Consider the following 19,561-nt stretch of genomic DNA (forward strand, 5'->3'; position numbering starts at 1 on the left):
ACTGAGCCATCTCCCCAGCCCCATACATGCTTTTTATATCATTTGTATCAACTTCTTCTTTATCACTGATGCCTGTTAATGGTACATTTTTCATCTTTGCATCATCTTGTAGATGTTGCTGTAGCCCATGAAAGTGAAACATCTGCACCCCTTTCACATGATGTTTAGCTCCTGAAATAGCTTGGTAGGTCTGGCCCCTAGCCTCCTGCAGGAATTTCTGCCCCAGGGTTCTACACTAGGCTTGTTTGATGGATGAGGGTCATGCAAGTGTGTGAATGGTCCCATATACCCACTGGGCCTAGATGCTTGCTAGAAAGTGATCTGGTGAGAGGTGAGTGGGCACACACACACACACACACACACACACACACACACACACAGCCTAGGCTTGGGCTGGAAAGGGCATGGAACACATTTATCATCTCTATTTTGAAATGCTTTACTGATCATTTTAATATGTATTAACTGTGGGTCATTTTCAGTTGTTTGGCAAATAGATATATGAAAAGAATGTTCAACATTATTGATCATTTGAGAAATGCAAATTAAATCAATACAGATATTCCATCTTGCCCAAGAAAGAATAGCTAAAATTAAGAAATCAACCAATATAAATTGCTCAGGGGTGGGGCTGTAGGGAAAATGGAGCCCTTCTCCACTTTTTGTAGGACTGTAGACTGGTACAACCATTATGGAAATCAGAGCAGTGATTTCACAAAAATCTAGAATTAAAACAAAACTAGAATTACAGGTCCCAATTGACTCACTTATTGCCCTTTTGAATATCTTTCCATAAGAATTAAAAATGTGGGGCTGGGGAGATGGTTCAGTGGAATAAGTGCTTCCTTGGCAAGCACAATGGCTTGAGTTCAACCCCCGGTTCCACAAAAAAAAAAAAAAAAAAAGGAATTAAAAATGTTCCACTACAAAATATGTTCACCATGTTCACAACAGTCCAATTTTGATAGCTAAATCTTGGAAAAAAGAAAAAATGCCTATTGAACTGAGAAAAGAATAGAAAAGATATGATAACTTTATACTATTGAGTATTGCTCAACTATAAAGAAGCATAAAGTTGGGTTTTTATAGGTAAATGGATGCAACTTGAGACCATACGCATAAATGAAATAAATCGTATTCTCATGTGTAAACATATTGTCTCCCTAGTATAAGAAACTGAAAGACTAAATAAAATCCAAAAGTATATACATATTGTAAAAGGGGAAGAAACTTCTCAAAAGGGAAGAATAACTAAGATAAGGGAAAGGAGAAAAAAGGTATATATATTAACTAAAATAATTATGATACGAATTTCTATTAGTTCACTAAAAAGAACATTTCTTACATTGCTTGATTGATCTTCCATGCCTGTGTCTTATAATCTGAGCAACTATTTGAGACAACAATACACACTATCCAAAATATTGTTACTCTCTTATCTTGTTTTGAAGTTCTATATTGTTTTTATAATCTTTTATCTTTAAAATAAAAAAAGTAAAAAAAGAGAATATCTTTCTACTAATCATAAACTGTAGTACCTCAATTTCTGTTTGAACTGTCATTCATATTTTAAAAATTTAAGTGGTTTATTCCAGGTTTTAGTTTAGGAAAAAAATAAGGTTATCTTGGGACTTTCTTGGGTGAGGAAATAAGCATTCAAAGACTAATAAATTTGCATCCTACTGAAGGTTTCATAGGCTAAGTCTCTACCAGAGGTGATCATTATATAAAATTATAGTTTGAAAGTTGATGAAAATGATGAGTAATAACTAATGCAAAGAACAAGCTATAGCTTTTTTCTAACTCATAATACAAAATATATTTATGGAAAAATACTCACTAATGCATATAGAAAATGATAAAATTGGGAAAAACCATCCTATTTTGTAATTCCAAAGTGAAATTACTAAGTGTAATGGTTATCAATTGTATTAAATCTATTAGGTGAAATGTTAAATAAGAATGATTATTCACACAGAGACCAACAATTCACTTTCTGATTACAGAATTCAAAACAAAAAATATTCAGTGGAAAAACCTGCTGTTTACCTCTTGATCAAAGGTTTAAAAATGGCATTGTCAATAAGAAAACAACTTGATTTTATATGCCACCTGTAATACAATATGAAGTGCGCAGTACCCCATATAAAGTTAACTTTCAGGTAGTTAATTTTAACTAGTTTTTTTTTTAATTTATAGGACAGTAGGAGATAAAAGAAACAAGATACTTGCCTGTGGTGTTACACACCTTCCAGTTAAGGCAAGAAGATAACAAGTTTGAGAAAAGCCTAGACAAATTAGTAAGACCCTGTTTCAAAATGAAAACGAAAAGGGAGCTAAGGGTATAGATAGGTGAGAAGGTCATGGATTAAATATCTATTTAAAAAAAGAGAAAAAGAAACAAGACTGATGACATCCAGATGGAAGCAATCAGTTAAGCCAAGTTAGTAGTTACAGTGCTATGAGATAACTGGATCATTCTCTTCAAAAACTCAATAGTATTAAAAAGAAAAGTGTATTGAGGCCATTCTCAACTAAGAGACACTAAAAAGATGTAACAACCAGATAAAATAAATAAATTTTAGTTGGAATATTTTAAAGGAAAAAAATAGCTGAGTAAAATACTTTGTGGGCAATTGGGAGCAATTTAAATATGTGCTCATGCATTTTTTAAAAAGAACAAAAATAGTAAAACACCAGAAGTTATATAAAATTTCACTAACCAAAATAACAGCAATTCAACAATGATTGTTATACCACATATTGTTGTCTTCAAATCAGTTGTTGAGATTACCAGATGGAAGCATGCAAAATTGGTCAAAAAGCTATACAAAATTAAAAAGGAAGAGAAAAAAATTTGAGCATTAACTGTTCCTTTCAATAGACTAGCAGAAATCAGCAGTACAATTATCCAAGCCATCTTGTGTATATACACATACATTTGTTTTTCACTTCTTTCTTTCTCTATTCCTTTCCTTCATCTGAGTTGTTCCTTTCCTTTGAACACTTTCTTTTCCTTTTATGGTATCTATTGTGATTTTCAGATTTTATTTACTCTTTTAGGCTCTTACACTAATACTGTAAGACAGTATTACATTTATATATGTGGGTCTCATTTATTTCACTTAAGAGTATGGTGTCTAGTTGCATCCATTTATCTATAAAACCCTATAGTGCATTGTCTTTTTTAATAGCTGAGTAATATTCCATTGTATAAAAATACCACATCCTTTTATCCATTTCATCAAGTGATGAGCATGCTGGTTGTTTCCAAGATTTGGCTATGAAAAATTGTGCTGCTATAAATGTGGGTGCACATATATCACTATGGTATGAGGTTTTCAGTTCATTTGAAAAAGTTCCCAGAAGGGAAATAGATTGGTTGGATGGAACTTCAAATCCTAGTTTTTTTGAGGAATCTCCACACTGATTTCTGTGGCACATAGCAAAACCATAGACACCAAAACCAAAGAGATATTTTGGAGTGTTTTATTAATTGAGCCCAGTTATCTTAACCCAACACTCTCCCCAGAAAACTGACAAGAGTCGGCACCTAGCTGGAGTGACACACAGTTTTTAAAGCAGAAAAGCACAAAAGTAGAGGGAGGAGGGGGGAGTTTTGCAGAGTTAATCATGACTGAGGGTTAACTCTGTTCTCGTAGATGAGGTCATATTTTGTAAAATTGTACAGGAATACGTCCTTATTTGGCTTAGGCATTGTTTTTGTTTGGGTAGTTGGAAAGACATCTGATGTCAGTTTCACCCATTTTCAGGTATTCTGTTTGTTGCTGTAATGGGAAGGACAGTTTAATTCATCTTGCCGAAAGCTGAGGAACATTTCTTATCTTCTCTCAGAATGCTGATAAACACTTTCTTATTTGCACAGTCACATTTCGTAGTTAGACATGGGTGGGAGTTTACAAAAGAAATCAAAGTTTTATAAAATGGAAGTTACAAACCTTGTTACAAAATCGAGTTGATTAAGCAAGCTTACAACAATTTCCACAGTGGTTGTACCCGTCTACATTCACACCAACAGTGGAGAAGGATTCCTTTTTCCCCATAGCCTCTCCAGCATGTGTTATTAGCTGATTTCTTTATGATAGCCATTCTTTCTGGGGTGTGATGTTATTTCAAGGTTTTTTTAAATTTGTATTTCTTCAATGACCAGTGTTGTGGAATATTTTTTCATGCATTTATTTTCCATTTATATTTCTTCCTCTGAGAAGTGTGTATTCATTTCAGATCATATTTTTAATTTATAAAGAATAAAAAATAAGAAAAGACAATAAAGTGACACAGAATTTCAAAACAAAATAATAGGAAAATTAATAATGGCATGCAAAAGTGATCAAATAATTAAGCATTAACTGTTCCTTTCAATAAACCAATAGAAATTAGTAATCTTTACTTTTAAGAATATCATTATGTCTGCAACTTACTCTAAAAGGACAAAATGGGTTTTTTTTCTTTTCTTTTTTTGTGCAACTCACTATGCAGCTCGAACTTCTAGTGATCCTCCTGTTTTCAATCTCCCCAGTGCTGGGATTACAGGCACCCAATCTCATGTCAAAATTCCATTGCCAGCTCAGTGCACCCAGTGACCAGTGTAGCCTGTGGTGCCATGGGTGGAACCCAAGTCTGCATTTACCTAAGCAGGTGCTTAGTCCATTGAGCTATCACACCAACCCCAAAAGACAAAATGTTACAAACAGTTCTACCTAGATTTCTAATACCCGCATTGTATTTTATTATTTATTTAACTTTTTGTGTGTATTTATTTATTTATATTTGCTACTGATAATTTTTTTTTGCAGTGCACACATGGTTTGTTTCTCTTCTTCATCCAGGCATATTCATAGTTTTACAATATCTGTACATACAGCATTTGAACCCAAACAACATTCTGAAAGTAATCACAGTTTCATCATTATGTGAAAAGGGGAGGGTTGGGGACAGGGGACACTTGACTCCTGGACTGTCTTCAATGGCATCATCATAAACAAGCCCAACGCGGCAGCAATGTGTCCCCAATAACACTAGGTAACAGACACAGAACCACTAGAAGGTAGTAACATTGTGAGTGTCTTTTTGTTTGCTAGAAATCATTCCACAGCTGAGCTTCTTAACATTTGGCAATATACCCCTTTTCCATGAAAAATACCTGGGCAACCAAAACCCTGTCACAATTGGTTATGTCCCTCTGGCCATCTTCCTGCTGGCTGGTGTTTAATGTACAGCTAGGCAGCATTTTCTTGCTGACTAATCCAGGAACTAGAACATGCCATACTGCATTGCATGAATCTGCTGCAACTTTTCTTCCTATCCTCAGTTCACCTGAGCAGGTCTTTCTGAAATATCCCCTTCGTCCCTCAGCATCAGAGAGGAAGCATATGTGCTACTGTGGCTGAACCTTAGAAGGATCAGTCCAACTGTAAGTCCTATAACGGCCAAGTTGCTGTGTTTCCTGGGACTGGTGTTGCTGGTGATGTGACTGAGAGAAGTTGCTCTGCTATAGCAGAAATGGAGCAGATAGGATGAGCTGAATTGAAGGGTTCCTATTGAGCAACATATAAACCTATAAAAATTGCTGCTGTGGTTGGGTTAACTGAGCCTGAGATGGTTGCTGAACTGAAGGGAGCTACTGCTCCTTGGTGCTCTGTTGCTGTTGTTGTTGCTGCTGCTGCTATTGCTGCTGCTGCTGCATTACAGACAATGTCTGTGCCTGCTGCTGTTGTGTGGTGAAAGCAGGACAGGCAGTCACCACCTGACCCATGAGCATAGTACTAGGTACCATAACTGTGCCACAAGCTACAAGAGCAGTCACTAATTTGGACAAGTTGTTGACCTTGAGAAAATCTTATCTATCTGTCCAGAGTGAATGTAGTAACTGTGGCACCCTGGGTGCTGTTCTGGGACATACTGGATGGAATCTAGACCATGCACCCTTCTGCAGGCTGAGAAATCACCATAGTGTTATACAGTGGGGCTGTTAGAGTGCTCTGCATCTGACTGGAAAGAGACTTTTGCTGACCATACCCACTCAGTACACTCTGTTAACTCTGAGTGGATGCACTTTGTAAAGTCTGTTGTTGCATCAGGTGCTGATTGTGCCAGTGTGTCCAGCACTCATTCCACTCTGAATCTGGTTAGCAGGAACAACCTGACCTTACATATTTACAGGTGTAAATTGCTGGATATTAGATGAGTTTCCAGAAGAAAGTTGAACAGAACCAAAATTCAGTCCAAGGTTTGACTGTTGCAAAAACATCTGAAGCACTTGACCATGGACCATTTTAAATTGTTCTTGAATTTTCCTTAGTTCTTCTTGTTGTCAATGAATATTTGCCTCTATCATCCATGTCTGTTGCTCCAACTGGTCTTTTAGATGCTGCTTGGCTCCTAACTGAGCTGAAAACTGAAACAGATATGCCTTGTGGAATTGGTAAATTCGCAGCTTGAGACATCACTGGCTGTATTAATGATGGATCAACAGACTGGGAATTTATGAACTGACTATTAAATGATGATTTCCTTTGTGTCATCTTTCCATGAGTTGGTAGATGTTGCCTGGGAGGAGTGCTAGTATCCGTTGAGATCTTCGTTGGAGTTGAGGAAGGGTCTGAGACTGCTGTATGAGATGATTTTCTTGAACTTCAGGAGGAAGCAGAAAGGGTTGGGCTATGATCAAACCTTTCTAATGATTCTTTGAGACTGACTGTGTTTATTCAATTGTCAGACCCCGAATCTTGGCTTTTGTCAGCAGTTTTCTCAGGAAGAGACTCTTCAATGCCAAGTTCTCATCATCTTTCAGCCCTTACTTCTGCATAACTTACTACAGTGTACACGCAAACAATGAACTCTGGCCTTGAATTCCATTGATGATAAGTGATATAATAATGAGTCTGAAGCCAAATCCACTGTTGTCCTTTGGTCAGGAACCTATAACAACAGGATTTACCTTTTCCATATTGCATTAAGTGTTTATGACATTTTGCCAGATTTTCTAGGTCATGCACATGATGGCAATCATAGCCTGATGTTCCCAGAACTTCAAATGGCAAATATCCTATTATTGATGGTGCCCTGTGATCTAGAAACAGAAATTCCCATTCTAAACTATGTTTAGATGTAAATTCTTCATTGGGTTCTTCAACAGTACACATTTCCTTGATGAACTGAGGTGTAGCTAGCCTGACTGTAGCTACAAAACAAACTCTGTCTTCATTTTTTTAACTATTCTATTGACAAACAAATAGCAATGAGACAGCTCTAAAACCTACCACCAGCAATTGCATGTTGCTGTCCTAGTGGTCACCCATTGTAAAAGAGGCAGACATGACATCCTGCCCACAAACACCACTAGTACAAACCTCTCCATTCACTGAACCAAGAGAATGTACCTGCACATCTATCCCAATCATCCTGAACACACAGGTACAAAGTGGTCATTCATCCGTATCCCCCTTTCCATTCAGCCTTGTCAGAGAAGGGCACTCCACCATCATCCAAACACTGTAGGTGCATGAAATCAGCAAAACACTCCAACATAGTCCAGTAGTCCACTAGAGCAGTTCGTTCTCCACAGGACTGGCAGCTCCAGAAGCTGCTGACCTGAGCCTTCCACAGTCCAACACACCAACAAGGCCCCACCCTTCACACTTCACTTCTACACCTTTCTGCTAGACAGTCAAGACCAAGACAAAGCAGAACACACACAACAAGAAATGCAACCCTTGTATCTGACAAGGCCAGTCAAATCCCCTCTGGATTCATTGCGAAACCCTGCACCGCAGTCCACAGATGCCCCCATCAGCACCAGCCATGCAAATGAGCCACCACCACTGCCCGACAAATTCACTCTCTGCGAAAGCCGGAGAGAATGCCCCTCTCCACGCGACCCTCCCCAGGCACATGCCACATCATTGACCACCCTCCTCTGCAGCCTCACAGTCTCCCAGATCAGAAACCTTGGGAAACTCTGTCTTCATAAGAAGGCCTATGTGTATGTTGTATGGTTCCTTCAAAAGCATTATGTATTGAAGTGGAAACACCACTGTTTAAAGATTTGAAATTTCCTATAAATCTCACATATTCATAAGTAGATGGCTTCTTTGGGTCTATTGTTCCTCGAAGCACATGGTAACAGAATTCCAACTGTTTTTTTTTTTATTTTGAGTATTCAGGAGTTAATGAATCACTTTGCAGCAGATGGGTGGAGAGTATTTTATAAAACTCTGAATGTTCCCCTTCTGGGATAAAATTAAATATACTTCGATCCACAAGATCAGATGGTAAATGTTCAAGTAATAAAGTTACACTCTTAGGCACATATATTATACTTCCATCTGTCATGATTGCTAAAAAAAAAAAATCAAGGGCCTCTAGCATTAATTGTGTAAAATCTTTATTACTAAGGAATGTAGGTTTCCAGTCCTGTCAAATTTCACTAGCATCTGATTGTGCAGTGATTTCTCTATGTTTTCACAAAAAGTCAATATTCTTCTGCAAAACAGTAAATTTGTCCATCTTTCTAGCATTTCCAGGAAGCATGGATCCCAGATCTTTAATGAGAACATGAAATTGATCTCTACATTTCTTTTCAGATTTGTTTCTAGATACCCTTTTTGCTTTGTCCTTGTCATCTTCTTCCACCAACCCATCAAAAATACTATTTCATCTCTGTCAACAATTGAGCTCATTTTACTACAGCTTATGGTAAACAGCATAACATAATACATTTTTGTCTTGTCATAGACATTTTGTACTGCTCCTTTTGTACCTTTGGATCTTTTGACTGATTTTTCAGAATACTATAGGTTCAAGGGCTTCTTCTATATGACCAGCCACCAATCTCAGAAGTCATGACACAGCTATTCTTCAAGTTTTGACATTCTTCCTCAATCTGTCTGCTATGTTTTTAGTCTTCAGGCTGTTGATTGTTGTATTCTACACAGAGTTTTTAATCCAGAGCTCAGAATGAAGACTGGTGAGATCTAGTGAAATTCACCAAGCTCTAAAGACTGATTTAGGAAGTATGGAGAATTCTCTGAAGGCATCTTAGAATGTGACCAAATCAACTTCTGAGATGCAGCAGCTTCTCTTCACTGTGATTTTGGGGATCAGCACACTAGCTGAACTAATAATGAGTGCAAAAGTTTCTTTACTTGTGCTTTTCTTTTGTGGAAGTGTGTGTGCAGCAGCAGCCAGATTCCCTTCTGCTACTGATAATTGAACTCAGGACCTTATGTTTGCCAGACAGGTACTATGCCACTATGCCCCTGGCACTTTTATATGCACTTAAAACTTTTCATAATATTATAGTGCAGAAGAGAACAATTTTACTAAACATTCTGGTACCTATACAATTGTCCTAAGGAATTATACTGCAGGAAAAATTTAAACTATCAGCATATTCTTGTTAAAATAACTCAAATGCTCCGTAATTATAAATGCATACAAATTGTCTAGCATTATCCAAAGCAGAATATTATTCCCAGATTATATTTTTGACAGCTTGCTTACCAAACTTACATAGAACAAAAGAAAAGAAATGAATAGCTGATTTATCTCTGAAAAATAAGAAAAATAGTTTTGTGGCTCAAGATTTTAAAATTATTTTAAAGTTAAGTATGATTTACAGATGAACTTTTGACTGATATAACAAAATAGAACTTTCACAATGCAGAGTATTTACATATATTTTATATGTGATGTAAGTAACATGAAGCATTCCTGGGAAAAGAAAAAAATTAATATGTGCAGCAGGATCAATTAATAATGCTATGGGGAAAATGTGAAATTGGAGCCCTCCCTCAAACCACTTACACAAATCAATTTCGCTCAGATGAAGAGCCCAAATTTTGGAAAATGTTGTGAAGGGAATAAATACAAATGCCAATGCTTAAAGGAAAATTTTAGGTAGGAAGACTTGTTTTTGTTTTTTATATTAGAGATACAGTACTTGAACTTCAGAAGAGGACCTAGTTGAGAGAAAGAGAGATAGCAAAAAGAATTGGAGCAGTATCCTTAAGAAAGTACAGGGTACTGAGAAAAACATCAAGATGGTGGACAAGTCATATCTAGGTAATTGTGAAATGAAGTATCAACAAATGAAAGAGAAGGGGCTAGCTTAGGTGGAATATGAATAAAGTGCTCCACAAAGGAATCTCTCTCTCACTCTAGCTCTTGCTCTCGCTCTCTCACTCTCTCTCTCGCTCTCTCTCTCTCTCATGCTCTCTTGCTCTCACTTGCTCTCTCTCTCCCCTCTCCTCTTCATACACGTGTAAGAGTGAAGTTTACGAGCATACTAAGAGTGCCACTGATGAGTGTGCTCAGCTTTTTGACTTTTACCTTCAGACTTGAAAAACAGGTGTAAATCAGAGGGCAGTATCTTTTGGCAAACACCAAACATGAACTCCTCAGACTTAAAGAGCATGGGGATTTGCCCATAGCTGCAAGAAAATATGTACCAGAAAGAAAGTTGTTTAAAAGAGAATTCTCTAATGGGGATCATTATCTTCCCTAATAGCTGTTGATGCAAATTTTTCCCTTAACCTTGAAGGAAAGGGATTTTGTTTTTTGAGCAAGAAAAAAAAAAAAAAAAAAAAAGGACAGGGATCTTATGAGATAAACATTGGGATGGGTGGGAAAAGCCACCTGCAGAGGAGGCTAGTTCCCTTGAAGCAAAGTTGTCTGAGTGCATATTCTATTTAGCCTTCTGTAGAACCTTGTCTAAGTCACTTGGTTTCTGCAGCTTTGACCTCTACTTACACAATATGATTCTATTAGTTCATTTAGCCCAGGTTATTTGGTTGCAAATAATAGAAATTGACTCTGGCAACTTGGGAACAGGAGTTCATTTGGAGATGGTGATGTAGCCTATGAATCAGAAGGAAAGTCACAGATCTGGACCTCAGAAGAGCAGAAACTATGACAGCTCCAGAAACTTAAGAAGGAAGGAAAGATCACATCCTGGCCTCTGGATGTGTAATTTTCAGAAGTTTTCACCCTTTATTAATGTATTTAAGATTCAAAACTAGAAAGTTTATGGAGCAACCTAATTTTAATTCTTCACATCTCCATCCATCAAGATGGGAAAGAGTGTTGTTAGGCAGTGGGTGTGGAGTAGTCACTACATAAAACACATCAAATGTACATATGCTTTGTAACTCTGGCTATTCTAATATCCACGCACATATTTCTATACTTAAACCTTCAATAATGCTTTGGCCTAACATAATGTAAACATTCCAGAAACATACACTCAGCTTCTCTCCAAAGATGACTAAGTCCAAACTATCCATTTCTGAGTTCACAATTTCTGAGAAATGCGTATTTATCCTTTATGTCTGTGGTCCACCTATCTCAGGAGTACACTGCCTGTCACACAAATCCTCATGACAAAAACAAAAAGTCATGGTTTTCTGTAACTGAGGAGTCCATTCACATGAGTAATAATCTTATGTTTCAGATAGTGCCAACAGACAGGCATGGAAAGTGAGATCTGGAAGTGACACATGCTACCCAAAGAAGCTGGGATCCGAATCTGTTTACTCCAAAGCTGTCTGTTTCTTTGACATTACTGCAGGGTTATGACAATATGAAGCAAATTGTTTCCTCAGAGGACTTTTAAGGAACCAAAGAGTTAAGGCATGAAAATGAAGGTCTGAAGAGAGTTTTACATCATGGAAAACTTAAGTGAAAGTTTGGGGTTGTGGACATAAGGATAGGGGATGAGAGGTATATTTATTTAATGAAGAGAAGTGGGTGAGCAGGATTTATGTATTTTTGTTTGAAATTTTTTATGTGTTTGGTACAGGGTCTCACTATGCAGCTCTTATGTGTAGTAGCCTCTCTAGCACTGGAATTACAGGTGTGCACCCCATGCTTCGTCTTGGTGGCTGGCTCAGCATGCTCACAGGCCTGGCTGGTACAGCATGTGGTGCCAGGGATCAAACTCAGGTCCTTGCTCTTACCTAAACAGGTGTTTAGTCCACTGAGCTATCTTGCTGGCCCAGAACTTACCTATTTTAAAGAATTTTTCCATAATGTAACAACTACTCTTTCAACCATCTTTATATCAATAAATAGTTGTTTAGTTTGTTTTAATAGTAAAGGTTGTCATTGGTACAGTTACTAGGCTGCAAGATAAGCCAACTACCGATTTATTTTAACTTTGATACCTATAAAGTAAAATTCCAATTGAACAGAGGTAGGATGTATTGAAGTTTACTCTTTCAAGAAAAAAGTTAAATTTTTAGTTTATATCAGAAAGCAAAAAAGATTCTTTTTTTTTTTCTTTTTTGTACAAGGAATCGAATTGAGTACCTCACATTTGCCAGGCAGTAACTTTTCAACTGAGCTATATTCCTGGCCCAACAAATTCTAAGTACCTTGAAAAACTAATATATATTAAAAGTAAAAACCATAACATAAAAAGTGGAAGAAAATATAAGAAAAATATGTGAATAAGAGAAGTGGTATAGAGCCTCAAAACAATGAAACGTCTCTAAGGGCCAGGGCCCAGAAAGGCCCAGGTGTTGTAGGCCCTTGCAATGGGGGTGGCAGTAGAAGTACTTAGGCCCTAGTCCTGCACATATGCTGCAAAATACTGAATTCTCTTTAAAATCCTCTAAGAGAATGCTCCTTGCCAGCACTTCCTTATACCCAGCAAAGAATGGTGCCAAATTTTTTATCCTGCTAAGATTTATTCCCAATTTAAATCTTGGAAACAGCACACAGGCATAATTATTTTGGTAAATCAAGGAGAAAGCTTACTCTGTTTCAAAACAAGTCATGCAAGGAAAGATTTAAGGAATTTCATTTTAGCCTGAAGAGGTGAAATTTAAACTTCCAGTAAAGGACACTCGGGGAAAATGTTTAGAGAAAGTCATGGTGTTGGCTAAACTCTTTCTGAGTGACTTAGTCTTATGTCAGGTATGTGGTAAGGGTTAGTGAGAGCCTCACTTTTGGCATGGTATAGGTTCTCACCATCTCAAATAACAAGCTGGTCAGACTCAGATTTTATTTTCCTTGAAGTGTTTAGATTGCATTCCATAGTTGGCTTGGTAGCTATTTTTCAACTTACACTTTAAAAATATATCTGTGGGTAAGTGCAAAGAGCCATGGTGAATGTTTTCTCTTTGTTTTTAGGATTTTGCTAAGACTTGCAGTAAGAGCAACAAACTGGGATCTAAGCTAATGCCTATGGTCACTGTGATAGAATTCAAATCCCTCTATGTCATCTCTGACTATAAATTTTATGTAATTGAACTGATGGCATCACTGTGTGGGAGCTTCTCTGAAATAGGCAAAACTGAGGAATAAGGTCACAGTAAGGCATGTTGTCAATCACTTGGATAATCTCTAAGCAATAAAGTGTGAATTTTAAGTAGAAAAGGTCACAGTGAATGGAATCCAAATGATAATGGTAAATTGATATGCTCTGCTGCATGTCTGTTCTGTTCTTGGTTCAAATTATATGAACTTCATATTACTTATGAACAGCCTGAAATTGGCATAAAGAATCAAACTAAAGTGTACCAATTGAGTTAGTTTGCATTACTGAAGAATAGATTCAGGAGAAACTCAAAGCTATGCATACAAATAGATATAAACCTCTCTAAAAAAATGAACACAGCAGAATAGAAACAAGGTAAATTTTTATGTTAGATGTTTATTTTCTTTTTCTTTGTTTGTTTGTTTGTTTGTTTCTTTCTTTCTTTTCTTTTCTTTCTTTTTTTTTTGTATTTTAGGGAAGGGTCTACATAGTATTCAGGGTCTCACTACTAGACTGCACTCGTAGTGATCCACCTGTTTACAGCCTCCCAAGAACTGGGATTACAGGTGCAGTCTCAATTGCTGTCTCAGCACACCTTGGAGGTGGGGCTGGCACAGCAAGCCCAGGGATCAAAGCCCTGGCCCCTGATTCTGCTTGCAGGAGTTTTAATCCCCTGAGCTATTTGGCTGGCCCTTATTTTCTTTTTAAAAGAATCTTTTTATTTACTTGTTACAGGGTCTCACTACGCAATTCAGACTCATTGTGATCCTCCTGTCTCAACCTCTCCAATGATGGGATTACAGATGTGTACCACCCTTCCTTGTTTCAGTGGCCAACATGTAGCACCTGGGCCATGACATGTAGTACCAGGGACTATAAAACTTGCCAGGCAGGTACTTAGACTGCTGAGATATCTCCCCAGCCCCTGGAAGTTTATTTTCTAAAGCAAAAGTATTGAGCAGATTCCCATTCATCCTGTTATTTCATTTATGGATTACACTAGATTGAAAATCAACTCAATATTTAACATATCAAAAAGGCATTTATAAGTGTTAAGAAACAATAAAAGCCTTAATGACCTTCATATATTTGGATTTGGGTACCTCAGGACACTAAAGAATATATAGAAAAACACAAATGATTTAAGTAGCTAGAGATTCAACTCTGCCTCATTAAGCCACAGTTCAGGAAGGATGTTCATAATTATGCACAAATGTTTTAAAGTTTTGGGTGTCTATGAAGGAAAAAGAATTAGTGCTTTTACAGTAATGAATTCAAGGTAATTATTAAGTTAAATTTCCTGAAAGCGTTTTTCTTTCTATATGGGAACAAACTACTCCAGAAGTGGAAACATGAGGAAGGGTAAGCCACTCACAATAGCTGAGTGAAATTTGAGCCATGATAGGATAGATATATGGTGTCAACCATACCATCTGAAGGCAGATATGGGACTGATCTAAAATGGCTCCCCAGGGGCTGGTGAGATGGCTCAGTGGTCTAAAGCACCTACTTAGAACAAGCTTAGCAAAACACAGGGACCGCGGTTCAATCCCCCAGCACCACATGCCAGCCAGCCCCACCCCCTGGTGGGCTGAGCTGGCCACACACACACACACACACACACACACACACACACACACACATAAATAAATAAATAAAAAATAATAAAATAAAATAAAATAAAATGGCTCCCCAGAATCTCCTGTGTTCATCTGTAGGGCTTTTTTATTTTATTATTTGTCTTTCTATTTTTTTGTATTTTAGGGAGGGATCTACAGGGTGTTCAGGATCTCACTACTAGATCGGACTCATAGTGATCCACCTGTTTATAGCCTCCCAAGATCTGGGAATATAGGCGTGTGCCACCACACCCAGTCTCGTTTTTTATTTTTATTTTTAATATTAATTTTATTGAGAAAAAAGTAGTAATGAGACAGTTTCAAAACAAGTTAGTAGGACAGTCACAATAATTAATACATTGCATATTGTTGTCTTTGTAATAGTTATTCATAGTACAAGATGCAGATATAATATCTTGTCTAAGCACTATTAGTTCAAAACTTCCTTCTCATTGATCTCAGAAGCTAAGCAGTGTCTGGCCTGGTTAGTACTTAGATGGGACAAACCCAGTCTCAATTGCCATCTCAGCACATCATGGGGGCAGGGTTGGCTGGCATGGCAGGCCCAGGGATTGAACACCTGGCCCCTGTGCCTGCTTGCAGGCTCTTTAATCCACTGAAATATTTGGCCAGCCCTTGTAGGGATTTTAAAACATGGTCATGAGGCTTCTAAATTCATAGGCAGATTAATTCATTAATGAAAGTATAATTTGATAGCACTATTGGAAGGTAATAGAAACATATGTGGGATCTCGTGAAAGGAATAGGTAATAGAGGCAGATCTTGGTACTATACCTGTTTCCTGCTGCCTTTCTCTCTGGCTTGTTCTCTTTTACCTCATTTCCTGGCTTTTATTTAGAGAGCATCTTTCCTCTGCTATGCTCATTTGCTATGATGTTTCTACCTCACCACAGAATTAAGGCAATGGAGGCAGTTCCCATGGACCAAAATTTCTGAAACTTGTGAGGTCAAGTAAATCTTTTCTCCTCCAAATTGTTTTTTTTTCAGGTATTTGGTCACCTTTGTTAGTTTTATCAAAAACTAAGAAGTGACTACAAAAGCTGAGTTTATTGTTAGGCTGATTTTTACATGAAGCATTGAGATTACTGAGTTCTAGAGGAAGGAAAGTAATTATGCAATGTCTTCTGCACATAAGGTTACATACATCTCTAAAGAGGAAGGAGTGGGTTCATTCCTGAATAATTGTGGGATGTCCTCAACAGAGCCAGCAATGAGTGTAGGCTAATTGAGAAAGAATCCATAACACGATTAGTTTCTTTAGAGAACTAAGCTTTCTAGTTTTTCTGTACTTTGGTGGCCACTTCATTTGGCCACCTTCTAAGTAGCCATAGACAGAATTCTGAACATTTCTGAATTTTATCTCTAATGATAATAAAAATGTATCTAAGCCCAAATCTTTTATTTATTTATTTATTTATTTATTTATTTATTTTTGCGGTACTGGGGATTGAACTCAGGACCCTGTGTTTGCCAGGCAAACACTTATTCTACTGAGCTATCTCCCCAGACCCCAAGTCTTTATTTTTAAAAAGTATTTATTTATTTATTATTTATTATTGGGTACAGGGTCGCACTATGCAGGTCAGACTCACAGTGATCCTCCTATCTCAGCCTTCTCAGTACTGGGACTATAAGCATGCAGCACCATGCCTGGTTCTGGGGAAGGCATGACATTTGATACTGGCGATTGAACTTGGGTCCTTGCACTTGCCAGGGAGGCACTTAGACAATCGAGCTATCTCCCCAGCCTAGCCCTAGTCTTTAGAATAATTCAAATTTTACATCTGCTCATATTTTTAGCATGTTTTACTTATTTTTTTAGCTTTTTTAATTATTTATGTGCAAGGATCTTAGGTTACTGGTATTGCTTAAGTTAACATGGTATTTTTCTTACTTTCTCTTGGGATTCTTAAGAGAAGAGTTCTCTCATTTGTTTCCTTTACTGTTCAAGGGCTACTACTCAGGATCCCTAAGAACATTCTCATATTATTTCTTATCTCCATATCTAACAACTTTGAGCATGCAAATAAGATTTAAAAAATAGCCCAAGAGTCACATGGAGAGAAAATATTCTCTCAGGCTTCACAGAGAGCAAATTGGTCAAGCAATGACCATGACTCATCCACATGGCTGACACTGACAAAGTATCTACAAACTGTGATACGGGGTTTCAGGGTAAATCCTGAGGGGATTTGACTGACCTTAGCAGATTCAAAAGTCACATTTCTTGTTATATAGATCTTGCTTTATCTTTGTCTTAATCATCTAGCAGAAAAGTATAAAAACGAAATATAAAAAGTAAAGCCATATTAATATGCTGAGCTGTAAAAGGCTCAAGTCAACAACTTCTGACAATGCCATTCTTAAATGGCAATGTCTTAAATGTCAGAAAAACCCACTACTATTATGGACTAGTGGACTATATTGGAATATTTTGTTGAATTCACACACCTACAATATTTACATGACAATGGAATACCTTTTTCTGACAAAACTAAACAAAAAAGGGGGATACAAGTGAAGGACCATTTTTTATCTGTATAGTTAGGATAGATGTACAGCTGCATTCTCTTAATTCAGTGAATAGAGAGATCTGTTCTAATAGGATAATCATGTCTGCATCTTGTACAATGAATAACCACTAAGACAATAATATGCAATGTATTAATTATTGAAACTGTGCTAATAATCCATTTTGAAACTGTCTCATTGCTATTTGTTTCTCAATAAAACTATTTTAAAAAATAGCCCAGTTTTACAACAATATCTAGACTAAGATCTATCTATACAAAGAATAATGAACACATTGGCAGTTCAGGGAAATATATGATATGTAATCTTGTAACAGGAAAGAAAAATACTAGTAATGTAAAGATAAATAAATGATTATCAAATCACCTGCGTATATGTAAGTCAACAAATATTTATTCTTCACTCATATGTGCAAGTCAAAAGGGCTATAAAGTTCTGAGTATATAAAGAAGAATGAAATACAAATATAGACATCAAAGAACATAAATTTTATGGATGGGCAAATGTACACATGACATTGTTGATGTTAATTAGAGCTATTCAATACCTTCCAGTCACATTTACAATAATCTATGTCATCTTGCAAAGGCTCAACAATGTAGCCATTATGCTAGGTTTCAGTGCTTATCTCCTCTCAAACTCATATTGAAATTTATCTGTCCTCACAGTATTTAGAAGAAAAACTTTTAACAGGTGTCTATCAGTTGCATTTATTACCATCATAATTATTAGAATGAACCATTTTTCTTAGTTTTTCTTAGTTTCCACCTTGTATCATCCACAGACTCCTGGGAATGTATATATCATCATTCCTTCTTTCTTTATGTGTCATAAGCAGATATATTCTTTCTGGTATCAGGAATTGAACTTAGGATCTTGCACTTGCCAAGTGGTTACTGTGCCACTGAGCTACATCCCTAGCCCAATATATATATATATATATATATATATATATATATATATATTCTTAAGCAAGCATCTACACAGAGAAAGTATAATACTATACATGAGAAGTATAAAAGTGAATATGAAACATATGTTCATGGAAGTGCATTTGTTCTCCATTTGGACATTCTTTCCTGCTCCATATACCAATGCAGCCAAGTGTTCCTTCTCAGAATTCTTTCTATGATTCTAACAGGTACTTTCTCTGGATTTACATCTCTCTTTAATAGCACATCAATAGTGTTTTGTCATAGTCCTTTAGGTAATTGTTCTGTCTCTTCAGGTTAGCTTTATGGAGATCAGATACCAATATTCTGCTTTATTTTTATAATCAGCATCAGTGTCTAATTAGGAAACCACTTTGTTTCAATTAGTAATAATCATGCCTTGGAAAAACCTCATTGACTATGATACTGCCACCACAGTTACCGCTTTGTTTATTACTACTTTGTTTGTTTCAGTCCTGACTTAAGTAGCAAAATAATGCTCAGCACTATTTTTATCTAAATTTATCTTACACTCAACACAGAATAAGTGTCTAATCAACTTATGTCACTTTTTTTTTCTAGTATTATCTTATGATGATTCTAGTCACTATAAAGAGTGACAGAAAAATATAAGGAATGATTAAATTCAAAAAATCATTACAGGCCTTCTGCCAAGAATAATGGGATGAGTGCATTCAAAAGGAGGGGTAGCACTTTGAGGGGAATTAATGGCAGTGTGGCTTTTACTGTAATAATTTTTTATTTGATCAAGCATTTGTGATAATTTCTCTCAAATGAAATCATGATGGTGTTTCCTTGTCCATCTTATTCACTGAATCTGGAACAATAGTACTTTTGGCTCTTCTCCAAGGATGAGACACCATGAGAGGTAAATGTTTTGAATTCATTTAAGACACTGAGCTGTCTAGGACAGCACAACTGAGGGAACTCACAAAAGAGATTTCCAGAACTGCTTCGGAACGTGGCAAGTGCTAGTTGCAGTGACACACACCTAGAATCCTCACATTTGGGAGGCAGAGGGGTTGTCATGGTTGGAGGCCAACCTGGGCTTCATAGTGAGTTCAAAGCCAGCTTAAACTACATAGTGAGACCCTGTCTCAAAAAAGAAGAAAGGAAGAAAAGAAGGAAAGAAAGAAAAAAGAAAGAAAGAAAGA

General features: G+C 36.8%; 1 pseudogene; it reads right to left on the reverse strand.

The window, feature by feature from the left end:
* Positions 1 to 5,398: 5,398 nt before the first annotated feature.
* Positions 5,399 to 8,729, reverse strand: LOC101588809 (annotated as a pseudogene).
* Positions 8,730 to 19,561: the final 10,832 nt, after the last annotated feature.

The sequence above is a fragment of the Octodon degus genome, unplaced genomic scaffold (genome assembly GCF_000260255.1).
Source record: "Octodon degus isolate 3935 unplaced genomic scaffold, OctDeg1.0 scaffold00144, whole genome shotgun sequence".
Classification (NCBI taxonomy): domain Eukaryota; kingdom Metazoa; phylum Chordata; class Mammalia; order Rodentia; family Octodontidae; genus Octodon; species Octodon degus.